Below are 26934 nucleotides of genomic sequence, written 5' to 3'. Positions count from 1 at the left end.
CCATTTATCAGCCTTCCCTAACAGGTACCTTCTTTGGAACTCCCATCAATGTTTACCTTTGGCAACAGTGGTTGTATGATGGGAATTGTAATACAAAACATCTGGAGGACACCATATGGGGATAGGTTGCCATACTGTATTAAACTGAGTTTTCAGTACCTTTTTCTTCAGATCAAACAATGTAAGAGAATACATTGTTGTTTTTAAATTGTTCAAATATTCCAATAAAATTTATACATAATATAATATTTAACTTGTATTACTTCTGTTTCAATCTTTGCCCTTAAACATTTCAGGTCAATCACTTAGTATGGGGTGCTTTTAAAAAGTGTACCACCTATAAGTAAAACACACAAGTAGATTTCTTTCTAGGGCAAGGGTGTTCAGTACTTTCAGCCATTCTATTCTAGAAAAAGTCTTGGCAGAGCTGAGCCAAAAGCAAAAGAGAGAGCAGCAAAAATGCCATCATATTTTAAATTAAGGCTTATGAGAGGCATTTCAGTCTTTTAAAATTAGGAAAATTACACAAAAGCTAAGAAATCGAACAGTCAGTGGTTAGGGAAAGAGGAAGATTGGTGATGGTCACATAAGGAATCCCAGAAAGCTGAACTGAAATCCCAGGCCCAATTCTCCATACTTCTGCTCTACAGTCTCTAAACTTTTTTTAGGTACATTACCCAGTACATATTAGTCTAAACTGTGTAGGGAAATTTTCAAATACCTGTGAGATCCTCCAATCAAATATTAAAATATCTAATACCAGCTAATCAACCACTGGCATTATGCGACTGTATGACTCACTCTACACATCAAATTTATCCATGTGCTGTTTAACCTCTGGGTATTCATGAGCGAGCATGCTGCCTCCTGCCTGCTTCCACTGAGCTAGTCAATCCAGGAATGCTCTACCACTTTGACAAGTACTTCTGTTTGCTAGCATTTCCTTGAGGTCTTGAGTTAACATGTCATGTAATTCAGTTCTGGACTCCCTGAACAAAATATATAGTGATTTGTATGGTAGTGTAATAGTGCTGCATACTTCTTTTGATCTCTAGGGAAGATCATTAATTAGGTTTGTACTCCTTCAGTTCCAAAATTTACCACAATTTTCTCCCTTTTGCCTTCATCAAGCTCTGTACTTCCCTTCACTTGGCATGCATTTTATGATCTCATGGAAGAATAGGAGCAGATATTCTATTATCTCTTATAATCTTGTTATCCTAACACCATCATCTTGTTATCCTAACATCATCACAGCAACCAGAACAATAACAGCCATGCACAAGAGGTAAGTGCTGGCAGATGTGGGGTAACCCTAACCTTCGCAGAAGTGTAAAAACCTTTAGGAGAAAAAAACAACAGCCTAACAAAAAAAGAATCATACTTAATGCATGTGACTTGCTGGCTGAGGGAAAAATCCTGAAAGCCAGGTGGGAGGGTAAAGTGGAATGGAATGTCTGGAAAAATGAGAGTGGAGCAGCTGACACCCAGAAATCAAGGTGCCTATTCCCTTGGGGACTCAGTATAAGGTGGCAGCCCCTGTCCCCAAGAGCTCAATAAAGATTGAACTTATACAATAGTCACAAAATGTTAAACATCTAGAAGGGGTATTAAAAACCAGATAGATGGGGGAATAGAATGGAGTGCCCTAAAAGAAAATGAGGTGTGGTTGATTAAAAAGGTAAAGGTTTCCCCTGATGTTAAGTCCAGTCATGTCTGACTCTAGGGGGCGGTGCTCATCTCTGTTTCCTAGCCGAGGGAGCCAGCGTTTGTCTGCAGACAGTCTCCGTGGTCATGTGGCTGGCATGACTAAACACAGAGGTGCACGGAATGCTGTTACCTCCCCACCGAAGTGGTACCTTTTTATCTTCTAGCATTTGCATGCTTTCGAACTGCAAGGTTGGCAGGAGCTGGGACGAAGCAACAGGAACTCGATTCGAACCAGTGACCTTTCAATCAACCAGCCCTGCAGCACAGCAGTTTAAACCACTGCGCCACCTGCATCCCCTGCAGTTACACAATTAAAGACTAACAGAATATTTAAATATTGACTTCCCAATCAAGGCACAAGGTTATGGGGACTCTCTTAATCGCATACTTGCAAAGAATGGAAAGCAACAATATCCACCAGCAAGAGGGAGGTCAAGAAGAGCCCCAGGAATATTAGCTGTTTTTTGTCTCTTTAGATCAGGGGTCTCAAACTCGCGGCCTGTGGACCAATTGTGGCCCGTGGGACAATATTTTGTGGCCCCCACTTGATATCAAAGTTTAGTGATAGTGCGGCCTGCGCGTTTTTCTCACATGCATCTGCATGAGTCGTTACCCTGGGCACAATGTTCCCTCTAAGCTGTGTGCCGGGCCGGGCGGGGCACAGGGAGGGGCCCTGCGGCCTTCAAAGCGCTGGCGGTGCCCGGGCCGGCCTCCGGGAACGACACGGGATGAGCAGCCCACCACCACCGGGGCGCGCAGCTTAGAGGGAACATTGCCTGGACATTTTATATTTTTTGTCACCTGTGGGCTACCATAGCTCAGGATCGCGACAGCAATGCAAATTAACGTTAGTCACTTGAAACGTGATTCGGGAGTGTCACCGAGTGAAGGGAAACTATATCCTGTCACCCAGTGCAAATACTTTTTTTTTTTGTCACCCAGCCCCAGTCATGTCTTTCTCAAAACCTGCTGTGAAGAGAAAGGTTGGCGATGAGCACAGACAATTTCAGGAGAAATGGGAGACGGAATTTTTTTTGTTGAGCACAGGGGCATCCCAACGTGTCTTATATGCACAGAGAAAGTTAAGGTGCACAAGGAGTACAACATCAGATGTCATTACTCAACTAGACATGCTGAAGAGTATGCAAAATACCAGGGAGATGAGAGAGAGCACCGTGTCGCCAAACTTAAAACATGTCTACTGAGGCAACATGATTTTTTCAAGAAAGCAAGCAAAGAGAGTGATGCGGCAGTCAAAGCCAGCTACGTAGTGAGTGAGCTGATTGCTAAGGCAGGAAAGCCATTTAAAGACGGAGAGTTCATCAAAAAGTGCATGTTACAGGCTGCAAGTATAGTCTGTCTGGAAAAAAAGGGTCAGTTTAGCAACATCAGCCTCTCAGCCAACACAGTGGCAGAGCGCATTTCTGACCTGTCAGGTAACATTTACGATCAACTGCGTGAGAAAGCTAAACATTTTCATGCATACTCAGTCGCTCTTGATGAGAGCACAGACGTCACTGACACTGCGCAGCTCGCAATATATGTCCGTGGTGTTGACAACTTTGAAGTGATGGAGGAGTTACTCACAGTGATTCCAATGCATGGCCAGACCACCGCTCAGGAGATATTCCGCCAGCTGTGTGATGCCATTGCAGATGCCGGCTTACTATGGAAGAGTTTTGCTGGAATAATAACCGACGGAGCGCCATCAATGACAGGGAGGAGAAATGGAGTCGTGGCACTTGTTCAAAGAAAATTGGAAGAAGAGGCTGTGCAAGAGGCCATTGCTCTGCACTGCATTATCCATCAGCAGGCCCTTTGCAGCAAATGCCTGAAGTTTGACAAAGTGATGTCTGACGTTGTGAAATGCATCAACCATATCAGATCCAGGGGCTTAAAGCACCGGCAGTTCTGCGCCTTTTTAGAGGAAATAGAGTCAGCATATGAGGATGTGCTCTACTACACCGAGGCACATTGGCTTAGCAGGGGAAACATCTTGAAGAGGTTTTTTGAGTTGAGGGCAGAGGTGAAAACTTTCATGGAGAAAGATGGGATGGCTGTTCCTGTACTAAGTGATCCCAAATGGCTCATGGACTTAGCTTTTCTTGTTGACATCACACAGGAGTTGAATGTACTGAACAAGAAATTACAAGGCCAGGGGCAGCTTGTCAGTGCTGGCTATGACAATGTCAGAGCATCCTCCACAAAACGTGTGTTATGGAAAGCCCAGCTTTCTCAGACAAACCTCTGCCATTTCCCAGCATGCAAGGCACTCATGGATTCTGGCACACCATTCAGCGGTGAGAAGTATGCTGATGCCATTGTAAAGCTACAGGAAGAATTTGATCACAGGTTTGCAGAGTTCAAGACACACAGAGCCACTTTTCAAATTTTTGCTGACCTCTTCTCCTTTGATGTGGAAGATGCCCCCCCCCCCGTGCTTCAAATGGAGCTAATTGACCTGCAGTGCAATTCTGAACTCAAAGCCAAGTTCAGGGAGGTGAGTGGAAAAGCAGACAAGCTTGGACAATTTTTGAGAGAATTGCCCCTTACCTTCCCTGAGCTTTCCAGGATGTTCAAGCAGACCATGTGCCTTTTTGGGAGCACCTATCTGTGTGAAAAGCTCTTCTCCACCATGAACTTTAAGAAGTCAAAGTTCAGGTCCAAACTTACTGATGAGCATCTTCAAGCCATACTGAGGGTCTCAGTTGCTTCCTCCCTCAAGCCAAATGTGGCACAGCTGAGTAAGAGGAAGCGCTGTCAGGTCTCTGGCAGCAAGGAGTAGGAGGAAGTAAGAGAAGCCTATGTTCTGAAGAACCGTTCATGTTCTGAATTATTATTAGTAAAGATTGAGAAGATTGGATCAGTTGTACTTTTTTTGGAATACTTGAAATCCTTTTTTTGTGGAATACTTGATGCGGCCCAGCCTCACCCAGACTCTACTTCCAGCGGCTCCCAGGTAAGTTGAGTTTGAGACCCCTGCTTTAGATCTTTCTCCAAGTCCAACCCTTGGGGGGTGGGGGAGACTACATGGCATCACACACTTGCCATATAGGGTGCATTTTTTAAAAATAATCCCACAGAACACAGTAACTTCCTTTCTTGAAAGGCACTACACATGGATGTCCTATCTTGTCCATGGCAGTATCATGCCAGGTGTGCCTGCCTTCTAGTTGCTCTGCTCAATAAGATGTTCAGGAAAATCAGGAGATCTGCCCTCTCCTTAAAAGAGACTAAGATAGAAATATTATTGCCTATGATATTCTGAACAGGTGAAGCTGTCAATGGTGGACACCTGGACTCTCATCTGAGAGCTCTACCTAAGCACGGTCTTTTCTTTCATGCAAATCCCAGTGGCTAAGCCACCATATCTGCAGATTGAACAGTACAAGTTTGAGTAACTAAGATATGAAACTGAAGTGATACAGCTCCTAGCATCCAGAAAGGAGATCACAAACAGTATGTATGAGGAAAGCTGGAAGGATTCTCATATTATTGTATGAGAAAAGGTAAGTGACTTCTTTGCAAAATAATCAAAAATCTCTTGTTTTCTCACTGACAGCTGTGATAAGCTATATGCCAATACTCTGAAGGGACCACAGACAGCGTTTCACTCCATGTTAAAATTACAAAGTGGCCTGAACATCTCTCAACAGCATCTTTAGAAATGTATTTGCAGGGTTTCCTATTTCACAGGATATTAAAAGCTTTGTAAAGGCACGATTAAACATTACCAGACTTGTTAGGCATCATAGAAGGTTCTGCACCTCATGATGATCACCCCAGTAAGGAGAATTTCAGCACTGTGTTTTTTGACCACAAAGAGCTATGCATTTCCCACCATGATAGTGTAGTTCTGACAAATGACTCTATCTAAGGTAAGCAATTACACATGGAGCTAGTGATTTCCTCCTTCCTTCACAAAGATCCAAATTCTCCCTTTACAAAATGACCCTTCTGTGTACCTTCAGCAAAAGCTCTGGTCCATGTTGTTGTCATATTCTACCCTTAATATTTTCTCTTTGTCTCCCCTTCATCAACCTACATCTGTCCAGCACTCGAAATAATAATTCACCAATGTCATTGCTCTAGCCATGTGATACTCTCCTTAAATCCCTAGATTGCCCTGTCGTCTGATCCTGCACAAGTTTCTCATTCTTTGTTGAAACCAGCGGTCCTCAAACTTTTTCAATAGGGGGCCAGTTGAAAGGCTGCAGTGACCATCACGGGCCGGTGAGCTAGGGGTCTGGCACGTATGGTGGTGGTTTGCTCGTTTGGAGATCTCCCAGCGAGTCCAAAACCATCTCCAAGCAAGCAATCCACTGCCTCCCCACCCACGCAGCAAGCGCATGAGTGGGCAGAGAGCAGCGGCGCGGGCCAGATGAATGGCCACGGCCAGATCCGTCCCACGGGCCGTAGTTTGAGGACCATGGTTTAAACTCTATCATGGCCTTGTTCCCCTCCACTACACTGATTTTGACATGTGCCTTCCAGTAACCATTATTCACACAGATCCTTCACCCCTCAGTCATTCAGTGGTAACGTAACGTTTGAAATGACTCTGCCTTTTCTCCCATTCTGTACCTTATGTTCAGAACTGTATCCCAGAATACAGTTGCATGATCACCTCCCTTATTTTCTTCAAATGTCACCTGAAAACTCACATTGTATGGTAAGCCTATGGGACAGCCCTCTAAGTCTCAATACACTTCTGTAACTAAACCACAGTATAATAAACCGAATAAACCAAAATATCCTCCCCTACCTCCATTTCTTTCCTCTACATCTGATGCTGCACACTGCACCTGTTTTTAGATAGTAAGCCCCTTGAGGAAGAAGCCTGTCAAGACCCTTTTGTAAAGTGTCTGACAAGGCTACAGAATCAAACACCATCAACCAATATAATAATCCCCCCACTGCACAGCTCCACATTTGCAACCGGACAAGGAAGCAGGTAAAGTGAAAGATTGAGTATTCTATCCCCTTTCTTTGAGAAGGGCATATCCTGGTGACAAACATTTTATTAAACCACAAAGGCAAGCCTTGATGATCACACTCTCTATCACGGGTCTCTGAAAAAGCAGGAAGAAAACTTTCTCCTTCCCTCTTTCAGGGATTCTCCACCCATAGCCCACTCCCTCACACATGTGTCAGACATGCAATCTGCAACTAATAGGCATCCCCAACTATAAGCCCTTTGGCAAAACAGGGTAGACATAGAAACAAAGCAAGTCAGAAGGGGTCTCCCAGGCAATCTAGTCTGACCCCCAGCTCTAGCCAGCTCCACTCGTCACATGTCTACCATGTGCATTTCCAGCCTATACTTGAACACCCTCACTGATGGGGCTTCAACCACCTCCCATGGAAGCCCATTCCACACCCTAGGGGTCCAAACTGTCAGAAAGTACTTCCTGGCAACCAAACTGAAACTTGGTTCCCTGAGCTTTCTTCCACAGGGAAAACAGGTCTCTACTCACCTCTGCATGACACCCCCTCATGTCATATGTCACCAACAAATTCCCTTGGAGTCTCCTCCAGGCTGAAAAGACCCAGTTCCCTCAGTCTCGCCTCATATGGCTTTCCCTGCAATCTGAACACCAACTTTGTGGCCCGATGCTGCACTGATTCCAACCTGGCTATAACCTTCCTGTAATGTGGAGCCCAGAACTGAACACAATGCTCCAGCTGCAGGCGCACCAGAGTCATATAGATTGATAGTAATACCTCTCTTGAACTAGAAGTCATGTTTCTGGCTATGCAGCCAAAGGTGGCATTCACCCCCTTGACCGCTGCGTCACACTGCTAACTCTTGATTAGCATGCTGTCGACCAGTATTCTGAGATCCCTTTCACAAGTGCTGTTCTCCAAACACTTGTCCCCTAACTGTACTTATGACACCCATTCCTATGCCCCAAGTACAAGACCTTGCACTTATTCGCACTGAACACCATCCTGTAGTCCCCTGCCCACTTCATAATCTGTCCAGATCCTTCTGGATGTGGAAACCTGCTCCCCAGCTGAGGCCACCACCCCCATTTTAGTATAGTGTGCAAATTTGATCAGCAAACTGGTCACCCCCTCTTGCAGGTCACTGATGAAAAGACTGAACAGGAACAGTCCAATAATGGAGCCCTGGGGACCCCGCTCATCACTGGTTGCCATCCCAATGATTCCCCACTAACGGTTACCCTCTGCTTTCAGTCCATCAACCATGCCCTAATGATTGGGGCCTAATCCATCAGACAGCACATCGGTCAATCCCAAAACTCCTCAATTTCTCATCCAGGATATCATGGGGCTCTTTGTCAAAGGCCTTGCTGAAATCCAAGTAAACCACATCCACCACGTCCCCTCCATCTAGCAACCTCGAAATCATGTCACAGAATTCGACAAAGTTTGTCTGGCAGGACCTGTTTTACGGAAGCTGTGTTGTGTGGCTGCCAACCTCCCTTCCCTTTCTAGCATTACCAGATCCCTCGCTGTTATGAGCCTTTCCATTGTTTTTCCTACAATGGATATAAAGCTAACCAGTCTGTAATTTCCCATGTCCCCTCTACTACCCTTTTTGACAATTGGGACCACTGATGCCACCCTCCAGTCTTCCCAAACCTCACCCGTTCTCCACAAGGCCTCAAAAATGGAGCCCAGCAGGCATGAGAGTATCCCCACCAACTCTTGAAGTAAGCTCAGGTGTAATCCGTCAGGACCTGGTGCCTTTGTAACATTCAACGCCTTGAGGAGCTCCTCGAATTCTAGGGTTGTGACTCTAATCTGTGCCCCTAAATCCACGGCCTCATCCAGATTCCCATGTAGATCTCCCCATCCTGCTTTGGGGAGAACACAGAGGCAAAATATTCATTTAGCATCTGTGCCTGTTCTCTCACAGCAGCCACTGAATCCCTTTATTCCTTATTAAGCAGTCCCACTGTCTACCTCCCTTTCCTCTTGCTGTTTACATTCTCAGCCAGTCATTCACCTCTGCAACCCTCCTCTCCCTAATTGGCCCAAATCCCCAGACAGGCAAGAGAGAGGAAAAGGCCACCTGGGCGTTTAAGTCCTTGAGTAACTTGACCAGAACCCCTAAGTCCCTAGCGATCCCGCCCAACCTCTGCCTGGCTGTGTCAATCATTCCCACATGGATCACTAGAAGTGGCTGGTGATTCCCCTAAGGGAAGAAGACGCTCCAGTGTATCCATCACATGCTGACAGCGGACTTCAGGGTCAGGGCAGCGCACTGCCACTTCAGTACCCCTTAGCAGGGAGTCCCCAAACACGATCACCCGTGGCTATCTCTTCCTAGTGACGACTGCTGCAGTGGCCCCTTGGCCACATCTGGCCCCAGTCTGGAGTACCTGAACAGGTCAGTCCCCCAGGTCATCATTGGCCCCAGCCTCCCCAAGCAGAAAAAACATGTTTCCCATCTCCAGGTTGGCACCAGGAGTTGGAGGAGACCGTGCCAGCCACCTCCTCCTGTGGGTGGCATGGTTCCTTGTCTCCCTGGTTACTTCCATCTCAGCCCCTCCCTCATTCTCCTCCCCAGAAGGAGGCTGCTCCTGGTTGGCTTGGAGAGCTCTCTAGGCCATATCCAGGAATCACTCATCCTCCCCAGGGGAGGTGAGTGAATCCTCTTGATCTCTCACCTTCTCCTGTAGGAGGGACACTAGCTTGTACCTACTGCAAATGTATCCCTCCATCCTGAGAGAGATGGACCAACATGGCACAAGTGTCACATTTGACAGCAACAGCTGTGGCTCCAGCCATTGCTATCTCCTGGCCTGGCATAGACCACCCCTTGCAGACATCACCTTCTTCCTCTGTCCTGTCTGTCTTACACTATCCTTACTTGACTACTCTCACCTAGTTCTCCCAGACAGAATAATACAAGACAAACAGAACAGTCAATTAAAAAACCACCACCACCACAATGATCTAGGGCAGGGGTCGGCAGCCTGCGGCTCTGGAGCCACTTGTGGCTCTTGAATCCCTCTGCTGCGGCTCTGGCACTCACAGCCCGATCCGCTACATGTGCCGGCACAGTCGCCGATCTGTGACCCACGCCAGCACAGCACAGCCCCCGATCTGTTTCATAAATGCAACACACTATAGGTTTTTTATACATAGCATAAAGGTAAAAAATGATATATGCAGTGTTATTTTCATTTTAGAGGTCAAAAGCGTTTTGCGGCTCCCAGTGTTTTCTTTTCTGTGGGAAAAGGAACCAAATGGCTCGAGTGTTAAAGGTTGCTGACTCCTGATCTAGGGGAAGAGAGTACCTGGGCAACCTGAGCTGCAGCGAAGGGACACAGACAAGGGACAACACCAACAGCTGAGGCCTAATGAGACTCAGAGGCTGTTGGCCCCACCCCCTCTGCATCCTCCTGGGCCTCTCTGGCCCTGCCTCCCTTCCTTTCCACTGTTCCTACCACCTGTTGTGAGCCAGGTGCCCCTTCCCAACGAAAGCAATCACTCCAGCAGATACGACCAATGTCTTTATTCTAAACAGATACAAACCACTATGAACATATACAGAATAGAAAGAGAATAGAAAGTTGACCTCTCGCTCTAACTTCTCCCCACACTTTGCTTATGAACCCTTCAAGGGCACACCCCTGAAGGCGGGGCGCTCTGAACTAGTGCTCATCATCATTCTTCTAATTAAGACTCCATCTGCTCCAGTCTTCAGGTGCGCTTGTGGGAATCCTGTGTTGAGCATCCTCAAACTCAACCTGCTCCTTATCAGCTTTGTTCTCACACTTCATATCCAGTTCCTTATCTGCCCACAAAGAGTCTTGTTCCCATGCCTCAGCCTCTTCTCCTGACAGCAAAACACAATCTGTTTCTACGCTAGTCACAACATCTGGGGGACAGGGGATGAGAATCCTGTACTGACAGAACAAGGATTAATTCTTCTCTCACTTCTCTGAGGCTCTGGTTCTCATGATAATTTTCACTTCCTTGTGTGCACATGAAAGACTCTTCTGAGCACGTGTGCACAACAACTCCCCCCCCCCCCCGCCACTTCTCTGCCCAAGCTCATACCTTGTTTTCACCAGTTCTTGGCCACTCTCTGCACACTCTCCCAGGCTCTGCTGCTCTGCCAAGATCCAAAAGAGGCTGGGAAACTAGGAAAAGGGTATCCTCTTTCTCCCTATATTGAAATATCTCCCCACCCTTCTGCATGATTCCCCAAAACTACAAGGCTTCTCACTATGTGAGCCCCTGTGGTGTAGTAGTTAAGAGTGTAGGACTGGGACTCAAGAGATCTGGGTTCTAGTCCCCACTCAGCTATGTAGCTAACTGGGTGACTTTGAAACAGTCACAGACTCTCAGCCCAACCCACCTCACAGGGTTGTTGCTGTAAGGATAATACAGAGAAGAAAATTATGTAAGCCACCTTGATTTCCTTCAAAGGAAAAAAGGCAACATATAAGAAATAACTAAATATTCTGATTAATGTCCTAAACAGAAGCATTCTTGATAGGTGCTTGGAATAGAAAGCAATATGGATATTCTCCTTAAACTAATGTCAGATGGCAGCAATAACTGCTGAGCAGGAAGGTGTTGTCTCATATTACAATTCTGACCACTGAAGGTGAGCAGGGTCCTCTTTCTAGTTCTAACCTGGAAGGATGGCAGCTAGCAGGAGAGCAACCCACTTCCAACAGTGCTGGAGAAGGGACCACAGCTTACCTTGCTTTTGTGCTTGAGAAAACACTCCAAGTTGACAGTATCCTTGAGCACAGATGCAAGCAGGTGTGCTCCAACTCTCCAGTTCAGTACATAGAACTCACTGTGCTCAGAGCAATTCGGAGAAATATTACTACATTTTATTATACTCACAGACCAGAATTTTGATACCAAAGAACAAATCCAAAAATAAACTAGAAGAGTTAGATAAAACAAAGTTTAAAAGTTGTACAACATAGGATTTTTTTTTTCTAATTTGCATTGCAGAGAGCCAGTGTAGTGTACCGGTGAAGAGATCTGTGTTCTAATCCCCATTCAGTGATAGAGTGAACTGGGTGACTCTGGGGCAGGTACAAACTCTCATCTCAACCAATCTCACAGGGTTGATGTGGGGATAAGACTGAGAGAAGGGCAAGAAATATATAAGCCACCTTGAGTCTGCAGAAAGGAAAAAAGGAGGATATAATAAAATAAGGAAAAATGAAATTTAAACCCCTTCCAATATTATAGGATAAATCATCCCTTAAGCAGAACATAACTTAAAAATTTTTCTGGGATGATCTTCTGGACAGGGGGAGAATTAGCATTACTCTGCAAGCCCTATACAAGTTATAGTGGAGGAGGACATGTCAACAGACTATTGACAGTTTGTTTATTTATTTAAAACATTTGTATGCCGTCCTTCACTATTGTGTCTCAGGACGGTTTACATGATTAAAAGCGAAACCATCAAACAATTGATTGAACAATAAAATAAAATTATCAAAACCAGAAACAAATAAATCCAATCAAAATCAAATAAATAAAAGCAGCTGTAAGTGGTAAAAATACTCATTTTTTTAAAATAGTAATTAAATAAAAAGGTTTTAACCTGGCACCGAAAAGAGTATAGGCTCAGCGCCAGGCAAACCTCACTGGGGAGCACACAAACACAAACATTCAAGTAATTGGGATCATGTTAAAGCATCCACACAGAAGATGTTGAAATGAGCAAACAGAAATGATCAGGAATAGTTACACTATGCAGACATGAAACTTTAGTAATTCCATATTTTAGGTTCCTTAAGAATGAGGAGGAACAATATTTATTAGCTACAATTGCCAAATACTACAGATCTAAATCAATCAACTCAGAGAAACAAACAGTTCAACAGAAATCATTAACAATATATAACACTGTTATAATAACAATAAATATCCAGTACAGATGACAACATTATGTTCACATTAAAGAATCCACTCAGTAATTCATGTTAAGAGGCCTAACAATAAGATACCTTGCATAATTGTTCAAGCTGAAGATAGCCTACAACTGAGCTACCCAGACAAGAACATTTAACTAAGCCAACCACAGTATCACTATAAATACCCAGCTCTACCTCTCGTTTTCCAATAATCCAGGTGAGGCAATGGCTGTGCTGAACCGGTGCTTGGCCGAGGTAATGGAATGGATGAGGGCCAATAAACTGAAACTCAATCCAGACAAGATGGAGGTCCTGTTGGTTGGCGGATCGGGCTTCGGAGAGGGTGGATTTGACCTGGTCCTGAATGGTGCAACACTCCCTCTTAGGGACAAGGTCCGCAGCTTAGGAGTACTCCTCGACCTGGAGCTTTCTTTGGAAGCTCAGGTGACAGCGGTGGCGAGGAGCGCCTTCCTTCAGCTTCGGCTGATTAATCAGCTGCGCCCCTACCTGGAGTACGACTGCCTGGCGACGGTGACACAAGCGCTGGTGACTTCCCGCCTAGACTTCTGTAACGCGCTTTATGGGGGGCTTCCCCTGAAGACGGTCCGAACACTTCAATTGGTGCAAAATAGAGCTGCCAGGTTGCTGACGGGGACGGGGCGTTATGCTCACATGACTCCAGTCCTCCGTCAGCTTCACTGGCTTCCCATTGAAGCCCGGGCCCAATTCAAGGTGCTGGTTATGACCTATAAAGCCCTAAACAGCTTGGGTCCTGGCTACCTGAACGAGCGCTTACGTCCGTATATGCCCGACCGCCCCTTGAGATCTGCGGGAGAGTCCCTTCTCCGGGAACCCTCCATGAAAGAAATTAGGAGAGTAAGTACTCAGAGGAGGGCTTTCTCTGCAGTGGCACCCAACCTATGGAATTCACTCCCCAAAGAGGTCCGCCTGGCACTGTCGTTACTGGTTTTTCGGCGCCAGGTAAAGACCTTTTTATTTCAACATCATTTTAATTGTTAAAATATATGATCTGGCCAGGGCAACTTCTTCTTCCTTCTCTTTTCTCCTCCTATATTCTTTATTTACTTATTTTATACTGTTAATTTTAATTTTATATTATTATGTTTGTATCTCAGTGTATTTTTTGTATTTTTGTATTTAGTGGTAATTTATTATGTTCTATTGTATTTCAATGTATTTTATTGTGTTGTAAGCCACCCCGAGGCTTCGGCAAGGGGCAGCATAGAAATGTAATAATCATCATCATCATCATCATCATCATCATCTAAAGCATTTAACTAAATGCCCCTCTCTTGTCCCAGATATGCTCTCTCACTGGGATCACAACTCCCTTAAAAAAAAAAAAAAAATAGTAATCAGAAGGCAATTCAGGCAGCCCATCCCCCAGCAAAAGAAAGCACCTCCTATCAAGAAAGGACAGTGACCTCTTCATTGAAAATGCCAATTTGGTTGCTCCTAAGCATCCAACTAGAAGAATGACAAAACCAGAAGGATGGCAGGCAGATTATTTCATTGCTGCTGCCCTCATTAACAGATACAGTGATAGAAGCAGTGCACCAGCTTTCAATATGGTGGGAGATGAAAAATCAGATTTTCTGGGTGGAGCTCAAGTGAAAATTCTTCATAATTTATGAATCGAACTACTGATAACTATAAGAAGTTATATTTCTATCCCAAGGTAATTACTTTGTACTTTTTGGTGACACTTGTTTGCCTTTCTGTTGCCCAATCGAAACTAGGGAAATCCTTCAGGGACTCTTCCAATATCTATGTGATATATTAGATGCTTCAGTTACAAACCCATCTATTTCACTATTTACTGCATATCATTTATTCAAAAATTAAGTCATAGTTTGATATTACTACTCATCTCATCACATGTGGGAAGAACTGCCACCAGACAAAAAGAAAGATGTTTCTTTTGAGTGCTTGTTCTTTTTTTCTTCCCCCAATCACTTTATAACAAATGATTAAAACAATCAAGAACACTAATAAGATTTATGATCTAACTATATGGACCTATGAAAGGGATGAGTGAAATGGTACTGGTTCCAACACTATTCATGTCAGGAACCTACTTTTTACTTCCTTTCACTGGTGAAGATATCCAGTTAAGCCTCTGCTGACTGTCTTTAACCAATTACTGATTTATTAAGAGAATGTTTTTCAATTATGTCTAATCTTGGATCATTAATATAATTTTTATTCAAACTCCCTCTGCATAACCTGTACATAGACAAACAGTTTTAAGGGAGAAGCACGAGTTTTTTAAATTATGTACCTCTCTTAGAGATACCTTCTTCTCCTGTGCAAGGATGTCACTTGACACCTTTATTAGTATTTCTATTAAAAACATTTTGAAGCCAACTTGCAAAGTGCAGACATCTTTTCTCTACTTAAAATCCTGACTAGAATATTGCTGCCACAGAAATAGTTTGCTTTTACTTGCATATAAATAAATGCAAAACTTCCTTTTGTGGAAGCTGCAACAACTACCATCATGCCCCATCTTGGTTTTGTACATACAGTTTAACAGTTCTAGTCACAATACATTCTACTAGCTTACTTGAAACAGAAGGCTGTCAGGACTTCTAGTTTCCTGGTTTCTGCATACATCTTTCAAAGAACTGGTAATACGTGTGATACCTTCCAATAATCCGGTAAGGAGGTATCCAGTAAGGAGACATACTTTCATTAAAAATCAGATTTATAATGGTAAAGAAGTAGGCAAAAACAGCAAAGAAAATATATATAATCCCCAATAAGGGGGCATATAGGTTTTTGTGAAATGCCTACCACTACATTAACACATTGTAATAGAGCTAACATCCCCACACACACTGTGTACTAATTACTGGTATTGTACTTTACATAATGAACTTAAAGTGTTATGTTACCATTACTGGAAAACTTTTATTTGAAATGGCCTTGTACTAAATTGCTTATTGTAATGATGTATTGATACATATTTTTGTATTATTATATTACAAGCCTCTTTGGGTACATTTCTGTGGGAGGTAAACCTGCAAGATGATACCAACAACCCCACTTATAGATGTATGTATTTGGAAGAAACCATGCTGATACATGAAGGGGGAATACTGTTCTACATCAGGAATGTCACTGCAATAGTTATGATTAATCATTGATCAGGTTTAGTTAGTGGATAGAGGAAAAACAGCCTAAGTAAATAAATTTTTGGTGTAAAAATACGGAGATCACAGAACATACCTCACTATTTATTAACAATTTTTCTGTAAGTGAAATCTAAAACAACAAGTTTGTTCACAAATAATTTATAGATTTTACATCCTGTTCTACATCTTTTCAATGCTGAACCCTCCAAAAATACTTTCAATAGTCTATGGATCTTTTCTATTCAATCATAAGTTTCCTGGCCCTTAATTAGGAAAACAGGTACAATATGTAGCTCCAGACAAGTATTATATATCTGAGGGCTTACACTGGACTGGTAACAGCAGACTGAGAGAATCCTACAAAGAAAAATCTTTAGAAAAATATTCTGTTGCTCTGCTGAGTCAAAGGCTAATGACCAGTACATTGTGTCATGCCTCCATTAAATTATGGGCATAGTGAAGTCTCCATAAATTTTGGATGGATTTGATAGCCAAAACAGCCAATATTATCTTCCTTTCCATTCCAGAGTTGGAGAAAGGGGCAGAGAACTTGTCCAAGGCTGCACTGTTCCAAAACTGAAATATGAAGAAGATACCTTCATCCCATTCTTCTCATCCCATACTCCATGCTGGGGAGAGAGATGGCGCTTCTCTCATCATCCTCAAATGGCAAAGAACGCCTGTCATGGTAAGATGAAATGTGGAAGGCTCAGCAGGGCCCATGACTGAGTTTTCCTTCCTGAATGGAAAGAACTGGAAAGGAGGCAAGAAACACATCCTGTTCTACCCAAACCTCCATCCACAGTCTTCCTGCCTCAAAGTGAGAGCCACAGATATTAAATGGTTAGGAAAATCAGTGGTTTTCTTATGATTCTAGATGAAAAAACTTCCCTGACCTTAATCTACAGAATCTGGTCACAAGAAAGGTCTGGCAGTTTAATTAGAACTAAACTAGAAACAATTTGATTTGAGATTAACTTTAATTCATCTCATAATAGTGTACTTAGCAATGTATTTTACAGAGCTTTTTCCAAGAATGAACTGGCCACAGTATACTAAAGAAGCTTAAATGTAATCAGAAGAGACAGTACATTTATTGGTTTAGAAGCATACATTATGTTCCAAGGTTCTGCAGACAAACGGGATGAGAAATCAGGAACCAAGACTTTACTTCCTTTATGGAAGTACAAACAACAGCTACTTAGTCATCTACTGCAGCAAAGTGCTATAGTTGGAAATTCCTAGTCACAGCTATGTTTGAAAGTTGGTAGCAAGAACAGCGTTCTAGCCTTAGACAAATACTGATCTATTTACCTTCATGTGTGACATTTCTGCAATATAAACAGTGAATCATATTTGAGGTTTCAAAAGACCATATTAATAAAGACTTCTAAAAGGTTATTCTGCAGCACTATGTTAACATTTACTTGAGTGTCAGACTTGTTGTCAGGTGCAGTAAAGCCAGATGTTTCTTAAATACACCACATTGTTTAATGCATTAGTCTTTTCAGAATTCTAGGGCAAGTGAAGTATTCCACTGCCACCATTTTGGAAAATAGGAACTGATTCTTAAAATGTTGCCAAAGTTACTTTCACACAATTTTACCAGTTCACACTATTATTAATTCCGCATGACTTAAAGAGAACATAAAAAGATATACAGATCTCTCTGAATATAACTATTGTACTATACCACATAAAAAGTAGTAAAGTGAGATGTTGAGACAACAGGCTACATGCGTGCATGCACACACCCAAATTCTGAAGTAGCTAATAAGCAGAAGCTATCGTATCTCTGTAGATATTTCTTTAGGAAGTTATTAAAACACTCTAACACTTAATGAATTAATATTTGTCAATTTCCATATATTCCTTGTATAACTACAAAGAAAGAATGTATGTTTTTAGAGGCATCAGCAGCATAATAGAGGCCAGGGCAGTTTCTGTTCCCTATTCACACTGGCCTAAACCACTGTGAGAAACAGGATACTTTTATGCATCTACTCTATGCTCAGCTAGACCTCCCTTTTCCACTCAGAAAAGAATATGAACTCTCAACTCAGACAATGCAATGCTAGACATGACTACTATGAATTAAACCAAATTATACCACTGAGTTCAATTGACTGTATTCCAAGCTAAACATGCATAGGCTTGCAGCCTAAGAGATGCTGTGGAGGGGCTTTGGTTCAGTGACAGGAAAAGTAGTTTGTATGTGGAACATTCCAGATTAAGTACTCTGCATCTCCAAGGTAAGATTGGAAAAAGTCATTTCTGAAACCTGCTGCCAGTCCATGCCAACAAACGTGAATTAGATGGACTAATGATCTCACTTTCTGTAAGTAAGATCCCCATAGGAGGAAAGGCCTGGTGTTAGACAGGAATACAAAAGCCCTACACAAATCTCCAATTCTCCATAATAGGAGGGCAGTGGGCCTTCCTCCTTCAAAGAAGGAAGTCAACCCAAACCTGAACAAAAACTGTTTTGTTCCTGTTTATTTTTTCCTGAAAGAAATGTGAACATTATCTAAAACTGTCCATTGGAATAGAACTGGAACAGATGGAAGCAACTCCAGCATAGATGCCTATTGCTGTTGTACAGGCTTCTGCATTCTGCTTTTGCAAAGGCCTTGGAAGCATCAGGCAAGCACTGAACTGGAGGCCTGCTCCACTGCTGTTATAGAGTTTAGCCAATGTACAAATTACAGCATGCAAAGGAAACATAAAACATAAATTTTATCACTTCATTTTCTAGATAGCTAACATTAGGCATATTTGACACATGCACATAAGTAAATTTAAACTGGAATAGGAATAGGTTTGAGATGGAGATTAATCTAAATCATGGGTCCTCAAACTAAGGCCCGGAGGCCAGATCCAGTCCGCCATGCCCATTTGGACCCGCTGCACGTGTGCCCGCATCTACTTCCCCCTCTCAGAAGCAACACAGCTAGACAGCTGAAATCACCAGTCAGCTGAACTGTGGAGCAAGAGTGAGGAGGAAGAGATTGCCTCCATCACTTTTGTCTGCACTGGATGTTCATAAGCTTCTGAGTTTGGAGGGTACAAGCACTAAGGGCACAAGGGACAGGCCTGTGCACTAAGCCTGTATTAACAAGCAATCAGTACTGAATCCACAATTCAGACAATATTCAAACTTCAATCTTTTAGTATAGCAAACAGTTGATATTCTCTTTTACTTTTAAACTATATTCGTTCATGCTGTAAGTTTCAGAGAAATTCACTCTTAAATATTCTGCCTTTGGTGAACAAATAACTTAGAAATCCCAGGATAACCTTTGATATACTTTAAAAAGCAATTTTATGTTTTCATAATTATATTTCTACATTAGATGTTGTCTAGCTCATCTTATTTGGTATGACCAAACTTCAGCCATATAAGCAAGCCAAACACTAAATACATTTTTAATTATATAAACATACACACACCTTACATTGCTCAGCACCTGAAACTTAGATACAATAGCCCTGGAAAACTATAAATCAATGATAAATTTAAGCATTTTCCCCTCCTCCAGGTTAAGGCACATTACACATAAATAATATTTAGCACTAGGAGAACAAAATGTTCCTAAGACTGAATTATCATCTAGATAGCAAAAGTATTGAGCTTGTCAGGTTCTGTTATTAAGATAGCAAACAAATGTAGACATTTTCATTAGAAACCAACTTCAATTAATGAAGTTAAATATAAATGCCAGAACTGATGAGGTTAGCATTGCTCCCCAGACTCTCAACAGTTCAGTAATTCTTTCTCCCACATAAGAAAAAAATAGTCTCTCTTATTACTTGCAACAAAGAAAGAACATTATATTCTGCTCTTTTTGAAAAATGACTGGTTAATTGAAATATTAAATATGTAACTGTAAACCTGTATTTCCTTGGCCCTCCTTCAGTTGAGAGGATAAGCTTTCCTAGTCACCCTATTTTGGCCTGAAAGAATCACTTTGTGTAACAAAAGCTGTACAGGCAGTTACCTTTATGTGGTGTTCTCATAACTTCTAGAATCAGACAAAGACGAAGTTAGACCCACAAAGCTGAAAATTCTGGCCATACCTAGCTGTCAAGATTTTAGGAAAAAGAGGAGCTTGCATCTTTACATAAGAACAATTCATCTTGGAGCTCTTCTGCCTAATATATATTTATTTAGTCAACAAAATCCACAGACAACTTAACTTGCTTAAGAATCCCTCCCTTAAGGAGCAAAGGCATTTCAAAAGTTGCCTCAGGGTTAATAACCAATCTCCCCTACATAAAGAGAACATATACTAACTACTTATCATGGTCATATGCACAAGTGTGAAGACAGGGTGCTAAGCAGTGCAACTACATACAGTAGGGAAAAGCAACCCAGTGTCCATGGGCACTCACTAAACCCTCACTGTCCTTCACTCAACCCAGTTGTTCCCCCGTCACTCACCACCATTACCATTTTTGCCTCCTGCCATGCTCAACAACTAGGAAAAAAGATCAACAGATGTGGATATTTATTGCCCAAACAGTCAAAAAAAGAGATGATCCAGGGAAGAGGCAAAAGAAGGAACCCAGAGCAGGAAGCTGTGAGGAGTAGTAGAACAAGAAGGAATAGTCAGAATTCATGCAATACTGGCACAGGGGAAGGGCAGACTAAGGCAAGAATTTGTGCCTAATTGGTGCAGCAAGAACATTTAAAGTGCTGGTGATGGCTCACTGTTTGGGTTCTGCTTCAAGTAGCTAAACATCTCAGACCATTACTGACTTTACACTTGGAAAATAGCACAGAAGAAATAAGAGGCTTTTTTAAGGTGAAATTATGAAAAACGGGCAGGTGAGAAATTCAGTAGTAGATGAAAAAGCATAGGGCCTTGCTATAAATAATGGCTCTTGAAATCTATACTGTTTTTCTCTTGGATGAGAAACAACTTGTAGAAGATAGTCAAAGAAACTAAAGCTGTAGTACTAGATTACACACCATTAAGCTTGAACTTGTTTCTCAGTAAATGTGCACAGTACCTGGCTGCTAAAACAAATTCACTTGAGATCCCTTTCAATAAAGCAATATATTGACTGCTTCTCTCGACCAGGAAGAACTGGATTTAAATTTCTATTCAGCCATGACACTTGCTTTTGGCCAGCCACTTTCTTTCAATCCAACCATTCGATTTTCATTATATACAGGTTCTTATGATAAAAACGAGCCACCACCAAAGTAAAACTCAAGGGCCACGTTTGGAAAAGATAAGCGAGAGAAGACAAACGAACAGACTCCTTGTATTCGAGAGAGATGAAAAGTTCTGCCTCCTGTAATACTCGTGACGATAGCACGCTAAACTCTTGCAAAGTCATCAAGCAACACGTACGTGTGAACCTGCCATTTTTAAGGTGATGTGGGAGTGGAGGAGAGGGAACAGGAATCACTACGGATAATATAACAGAAACAACTCACCTCTGCCTAGCTTGTCTCTGTCGGCTTTTGTTTCGGAGGAGAAGAGACGCCCCCGCCGTCTTTTCCTCGGCCAACCGCTGCCACGGCCTCCAGGAGCCGGGCTGAGGAAACGTCGGCAGAAGCAGCTCCACCGCCACGCTCCCGCCAACCGGGTCCCCCTGGCGGTGGAGGAGAACGCGCCGCTGCCAGCAAGCCAAGAAACGAGCCCGGCGCCCGTTTCCTTCAACCCAGTAAAGTCCCTTTTCATCTAGCGGGGGTGGGGGAGGGGGTTCAAATGCGCCAACCGCGACGACGAAAGGCTTCCGCTTCGGCTTCGTGCCCTGCCGTCACAAGTGCATAAAGGATTCCAAGGCCGGCAAGTGGAGCGATGGTGGTCGGTCGCCCTCCTACGTGTCTACCAACTCTGTGGTCGCGTCATAGAGGACGCAGCGCCGCTACAGTGAGTCCTCCGGAGCCGCCGCCTTCAGCACCTCAGCTCCAGTGCAGCTCGGCATCCCTTCACACAAGGCCCTACCACCTCTCCGGTACCCTTCTTCAGCTCCACTTCTCTCTAGCCGGTAGCTGCTTCCTCCTCTCTAACAGGACGCAGGAGGCGTTAACTCTCCCACCTCACTAGTGCGTCCCCAGGCTCCGAGAATGCAAGCTCCTTGCCCAGCCCGGCGTGCACGCGAACCAAGCGCGTTCTCGTCAAGCCACCCAACCGAGATCCGCCAGCAACACCTAACTCCACCCACCGCTGGCAAGGAGTCCTAGTGCCGCCCACAGGTGACCCGGATGTTTCAGTCACGTGGGTGGGTCGCCTTTCCCTGAAGTGAAGGAGAAAAGAGAAGCTTGGGAGATCGGAAAAGGGAGGGGTTGTGGAGGAGCTAGGAGTTGTCATAAGCTCACATTACGTCAATCATGCAAACTGCACCAAAACCAAACCTAACAGAAGTGCACAGAGGAAACGTTTTTGTTTCTAGAAATGCTAATTTCAATGGGCTTTACCTCCAAGTAAGTGTGTAGAGGAATACCGAAATTGTTTCACCTTCCTCTTTCCCAATATTTCTTGCAATTTGAATTTAGAAGAAAACAAAAGTAATTGTAGAGGAACAAAAACAAGCAAACAAACAAAAACAAATATAAGCAGGTTTCCAACCTGTTCGTTTCAGCAGGAAACTAAATTAATGCGACTTAAGCGTTTAAATGTTTGGATCAGGTTTAGTCCTTTTTGCATAACATCGAATGAAGTGGTGTCCAGATGTTTTGAGCTACAACTTTCATAATACCTGACCATTGATCATGAAGGTTGAAGTTGGTGGGAGCTGTAGTTCAAGCCATAGAGGAAACCAGGTTGCCTACCCCATTATTAACCACAGCAAGGGCTTTGAGTACAATTCCGGGCATGTTTCCATATCAAAAAGCCTTACAACGCCCAGCATTCTCCAACCATCATATATAGGGAACCCTGATTGCTAAACCTACATAAGACTGTCCAATTAATTGATTTAAGTAAATATTACAAAATACTGCCTTATTTTAATTGGTTATTCTTTAATATTTTCCAGTACAACTTTCCCATTAACTTTCCATTAGTTTCCATTTGTTGGTTATTACTTTTTTTAAGCTTCACAGTTTGGTGAAAGCAACCAACTAAATCTAGGTTCCCCTAAAGCAGGTTGCCAGATCCTCAAATTGTGCAATGTTTGTAGTACCATTCACAAATTGTCAAACATCACAGTTCTTTATTTTGAAGACTCACTTTTTTCTTACTTTCTTTTCCTCTGTGCACTTCTTTTTTCTGTTTGATTATTTAAAGCATTTATACCCAGCTGGAAAGGCACAAGCACATGAATACTTAGAAAGAAAAGTACCACAATTCCCAGCATTCTCCAGCATGCATAGGAACTAAGGAACCCTGGGAGTTATTATTTTTGTCTAAATATGGATAGGATTGCCCCCTTACCTATTTATTGCATTGACATTCCATCCTTTCCTCAAGGAATCCCAAACAATGTGGTACTTTCCTAATTCACTTTCACATCATACTTTTGAAGTAAGTTGGGCTGAGTGTTCTAATACCATTTCTCCTGCTAGTATGAGGCTGCATTATTTTTTATCTTAATGTTTATCAATCATCCTATTCTCACAGGTTCTGAGTGCTTTTTATTCCTTTGTGCACTTCCACTTCCCTGGTTTGTTTATTTATTATTAGATTCATATTCCACTTTTTTCTTATAACAAACCCAAAGCAACTAACATCATTCTCCTCCTCCTGCTCTCAGTCCTGTCCCCACAACAAACCTGTGAGGTTGGTTGGGCTCAGAGTCTGTGACTGGCCCAAAGTCACCTAGCTGGCTCCATGGCCAAATGAGGACTAGAATCCAGATTGCCTCAGTCCCAGTCCCATGCTCTTAACTGCTGCACCACACTGAGTCTCTCTTTGCAGCACAGTCTGTTATTACAGACAGATTAATCAACCACATAAACCACACTATGGAATAAAGCAGGAAAACTTGTTGCCCTGGTGTACTTGATTATCTTGATATTAGCATACTTCTACTTTGCCATTTTCTATATATCCCAGGCTACAATGCTTTTAAACATTATGAAATCCAAGTTCTATTGTTCTGTTGAAACATGTTTATGATCATGATATAAAAGAAAAAATGCCTTCAAACTTCTATATTCCTATCCAATTCCTGTTTTGGCTCAGTCTTCTGATGGAAGGATTGAAGCTCAGATAGACAAATAAGGATCTTCTAATTGGGTTGAATTAGTTCAAACCTCCAGGGCCAAATGAACTGCATCCTAGAGTCATAAAGGAGCTGGCAGAACTCTCCAAACCTGTATTATCTCTGAGAAATCAGAGGACAGGGGAAGTTCCAGATGATTGGAGAACAGCTAATGTTTTCCCCATTTCAAGAAAGGAAAAGAAGAAGAGCCTGGGATCTATAGACCAGTAAGACTGACATCAATCCCTGGGAAAATTCTGGAGCAGATTGTAAAATACTCTGTAAGCTTCTTGAAAGCAATGCAATGATTATTATTCTGCCAGACTAATCTGATTTCATTTTTTGATTGGGTAACATTTTTTGACTGGGGCCAGGCCGGAGCCGGGACTGGACTGGGCCACTCTCCACCGCTGCATGGGTGGCAGCTGTGCTGGATTGGGGGTGGGGCGTAGGAAGGGGCTGCCAGCTTAACTCGCCGGCCAAAGGGTGACGGCCTAAGGGCGGCAGAGCCATTTGGGACCGTTCGGGGCCGTGCGGGGCTGGGCTGGCCAGGAATTCTGGGAGTGTGTATGCGTGTTTTGTAATGGGAGGGTTGGAGGGTTTTAATTGTATTTTAATTGTATTTTATTGGATTGGTTTTTAATGGCTTCACACTTGGCTGCTACTATGAGGTTGCCTGGGGAATGCGTGGGCACCACCATTGGGGTGGTGTTGGGCAATGGTCGATACGGCGTTGAGGGTTTAACAGGTTGGCATAGAAGAAGGAGGGACAGATGGTTGACACCTGTTCCTCCTTCTGGTTATTCCTCCAACCAAAAGGTTCCAGGTAAGCTTATCAACCACCCCTTGGATCTGACGGTGCTGCTGCTCAATGCCAGGTCGGTCCATAACAAAACGTCCCTCATCCACAATTTAATTGTGGATGAGGGGGCCGACCTGGCTTGCATTACAGAGACCTGAGCAGGAGAGGGGGATGTATCTCTCTCCCAACTGTGCCCGCCCGGGTATCTGGTCCAGCACCAGCCACGTCCAGAGGGGAGGGGAGGGGAGGGGAGGGAGGGTTGCTTTAATTTATTGAGCTTCTATTTTCCTTGTGGGGCTTCCTGTCCTCTTGAGACCAGGTCTAGAGTGCTTATACCTGGTGTTGGGCGACCAAGACAGATTGGGGATTCTGCTGGTGTACTGTGCACCCTTCTGCCCATCAGACTCCCTGCCTGAGCTGACGGCGATCGTCTTGGACCTGGTGTTGAAGACCCCCAGGATGTTGGTCCTTGGAGACTTCACTCTCCATGCTGAGACTGTTCTGACCAGGGCGGCTCAGGACTTCATGGTCTCCATGACCGCTATGGTGCTGTCTCAACATGTCATAGGCCCGACCCATGAACGTGGACATACGCTGGACCTGGTTTTCTCAACGGGGCAGGAAGAGGGTGATCTGAGGGTGAGGAATTTGTGTCTGACTCCCTTGTCATGGTCAGATCACTTCCTCATGCGGTTTGAGCTCAATGCCGGCCTTTCCCTCTGTAAGGGTGCGGACCCTATTGTGTTGGTCCGCCCTTGGAGCCGGATGGATCCAGATGGATTCCTGAAGGCTCTGGGGGATTTTCCGGTTGATAAAGCTGGCGCTCCTGTTGATGCTCTGGTTGAACTGTGGAATGGGAAAATGACCAGAGCTATTGACACGATCGCTCCAAAGCATCCTCTCCCGCCCGGCAGAGCCCATTCATCCCCATGGTACCCATCTGAATTACAGGTGATGAAGCGGGTTGAGAGACGTCTAGCGCGTAGGTGGAGGAAATCACGGGATGAATCTGACTGAACACGCCTACAAGCTCATTATCAAGCCTATGCTGTGGCGGTGAGGGCGGCGAAGAAGAAATTCTTCTCCACTTCCATTGCCTTCTCACAGTGCCGTCCAGTGGAGCTCTTTCAAGTGGTACATGGGCTGATACATCCTAGCCCTAAGAAAGATCCTGTACCACCTTTGATGGCCCCCAACAGCTCTTGGGCGATAACCTGAGCTGAAGTATTTCTTACAGGCACGGCCTCAGGGTATCGGGCCGCATAGTCAATCACCACTAGTATATATTGGTGTCCCCGGGCTGACTTCTCCGAGGACCCTACCAGGTTCACCCCAATCCTTTCAAAAGGCTCCCCTATAACTGGCATTGGTATTAAGGGACCTGCAGGGGTCCCCTTCCTCTGAGTCTTCTGGAATTCCAGACAAGACAAACAGTACTGCTTGACCTGGCATATACCCCTGGCCAGTAGAACCTCCGGACAAGCCTGTTGGTGGTTTTCTCCACCGCCAGGTGGCCAGCGGTAGGCAGATCATGGGCTAGTCGTATAATGGCTAGCCTCAGGGCTTCAGAAATCACCAACTGTCACATTTCACCATGTCCTTCCCACACAGGTACGGCCCTATATAGCAGTCCCCCCGCAATCTCAAAGTGGGGACCACTCCTTGCATCCTCTCTTACTCCTGAGGAGTCCTGGGCTTGTCTCAGGGCATGGACAAGAGAGGCATCATTTTGCTGGAGGAAGACCAGCCACTTGTGGGAGGTCCGCAGAACTGTAAGGCCTACGTCTTCCTCCTACACTGCCAAGGCAACCTCCGAGCTCACCTCCCTCACCAGCTTTTCAAAATGGGGCCAATCACGTCCAATTATCACTTTGTAAGCTAAACTGGGGACAACCCCCACCTTGCATAGGTGTACCTTCCCCTTTACCTCCACCTTAGACCATTGAGTGGCATAAGGCTTGACATCCCCATGTATTCATTTCACCTGCAGTATTTTCACCAAGGGGCTGCCCTGGGCTTGCCTAACCATGGTGCAACCACAGCTGGTGTCTACCAAGGCCTCAACCTCCTTCCCATTCACCCTAGCCTGAACCCACCAAGTTTGCTGAGGGGCGGCACTCACCGGGGCGGACCACCAGACTTTCATGAAGTCACACTCCAGTCCCGCCGGAAATACCCCTCTTTGCCACAAGTAAAGCATATTGGCTTCAGCTGGGATCCTCTTCCTTTCCCA

The 26934-nt window shown here is 43.9% G+C and overlaps 1 protein-coding gene across 4 annotated transcripts in view; it reads right to left on the bottom strand.

Moving 5' to 3' along the window:
- The window catches only part of GALNT1 (polypeptide N-acetylgalactosaminyltransferase 1), a 142452-nt gene extending 120560 nt beyond the window's left edge, over positions 1–21892 (bottom strand). The window contains exon 1 of one of the 4 annotated variants that reach the window (XM_044452441.1): positions 21186–21892. The gene's annotated coding sequence lies outside the window, so the exon portion shown is untranslated. Of the gene's footprint in view, positions 1–8816; positions 8829–21185 lie in introns of those variants that run through there. The other 3 variants (XM_044452459.1, XM_044452421.1, XM_044452432.1) reach the window with 3 other exon arrangements.
- Between the last annotated feature and the right edge of the window lie 5042 nt (positions 21893–26934).

Source organism: Varanus komodoensis, unplaced genomic scaffold, assembly GCF_004798865.1.
Source record: "Varanus komodoensis strain SLA01 unplaced genomic scaffold, ASM479886v1 scaffold10, whole genome shotgun sequence".
Classification (NCBI taxonomy): domain Eukaryota; kingdom Metazoa; phylum Chordata; class Lepidosauria; order Squamata; family Varanidae; genus Varanus; species Varanus komodoensis.
Note: the sequence above shows the minus strand (reverse complement) of the source record. Positions and strands in the feature narration are given on the sequence as shown.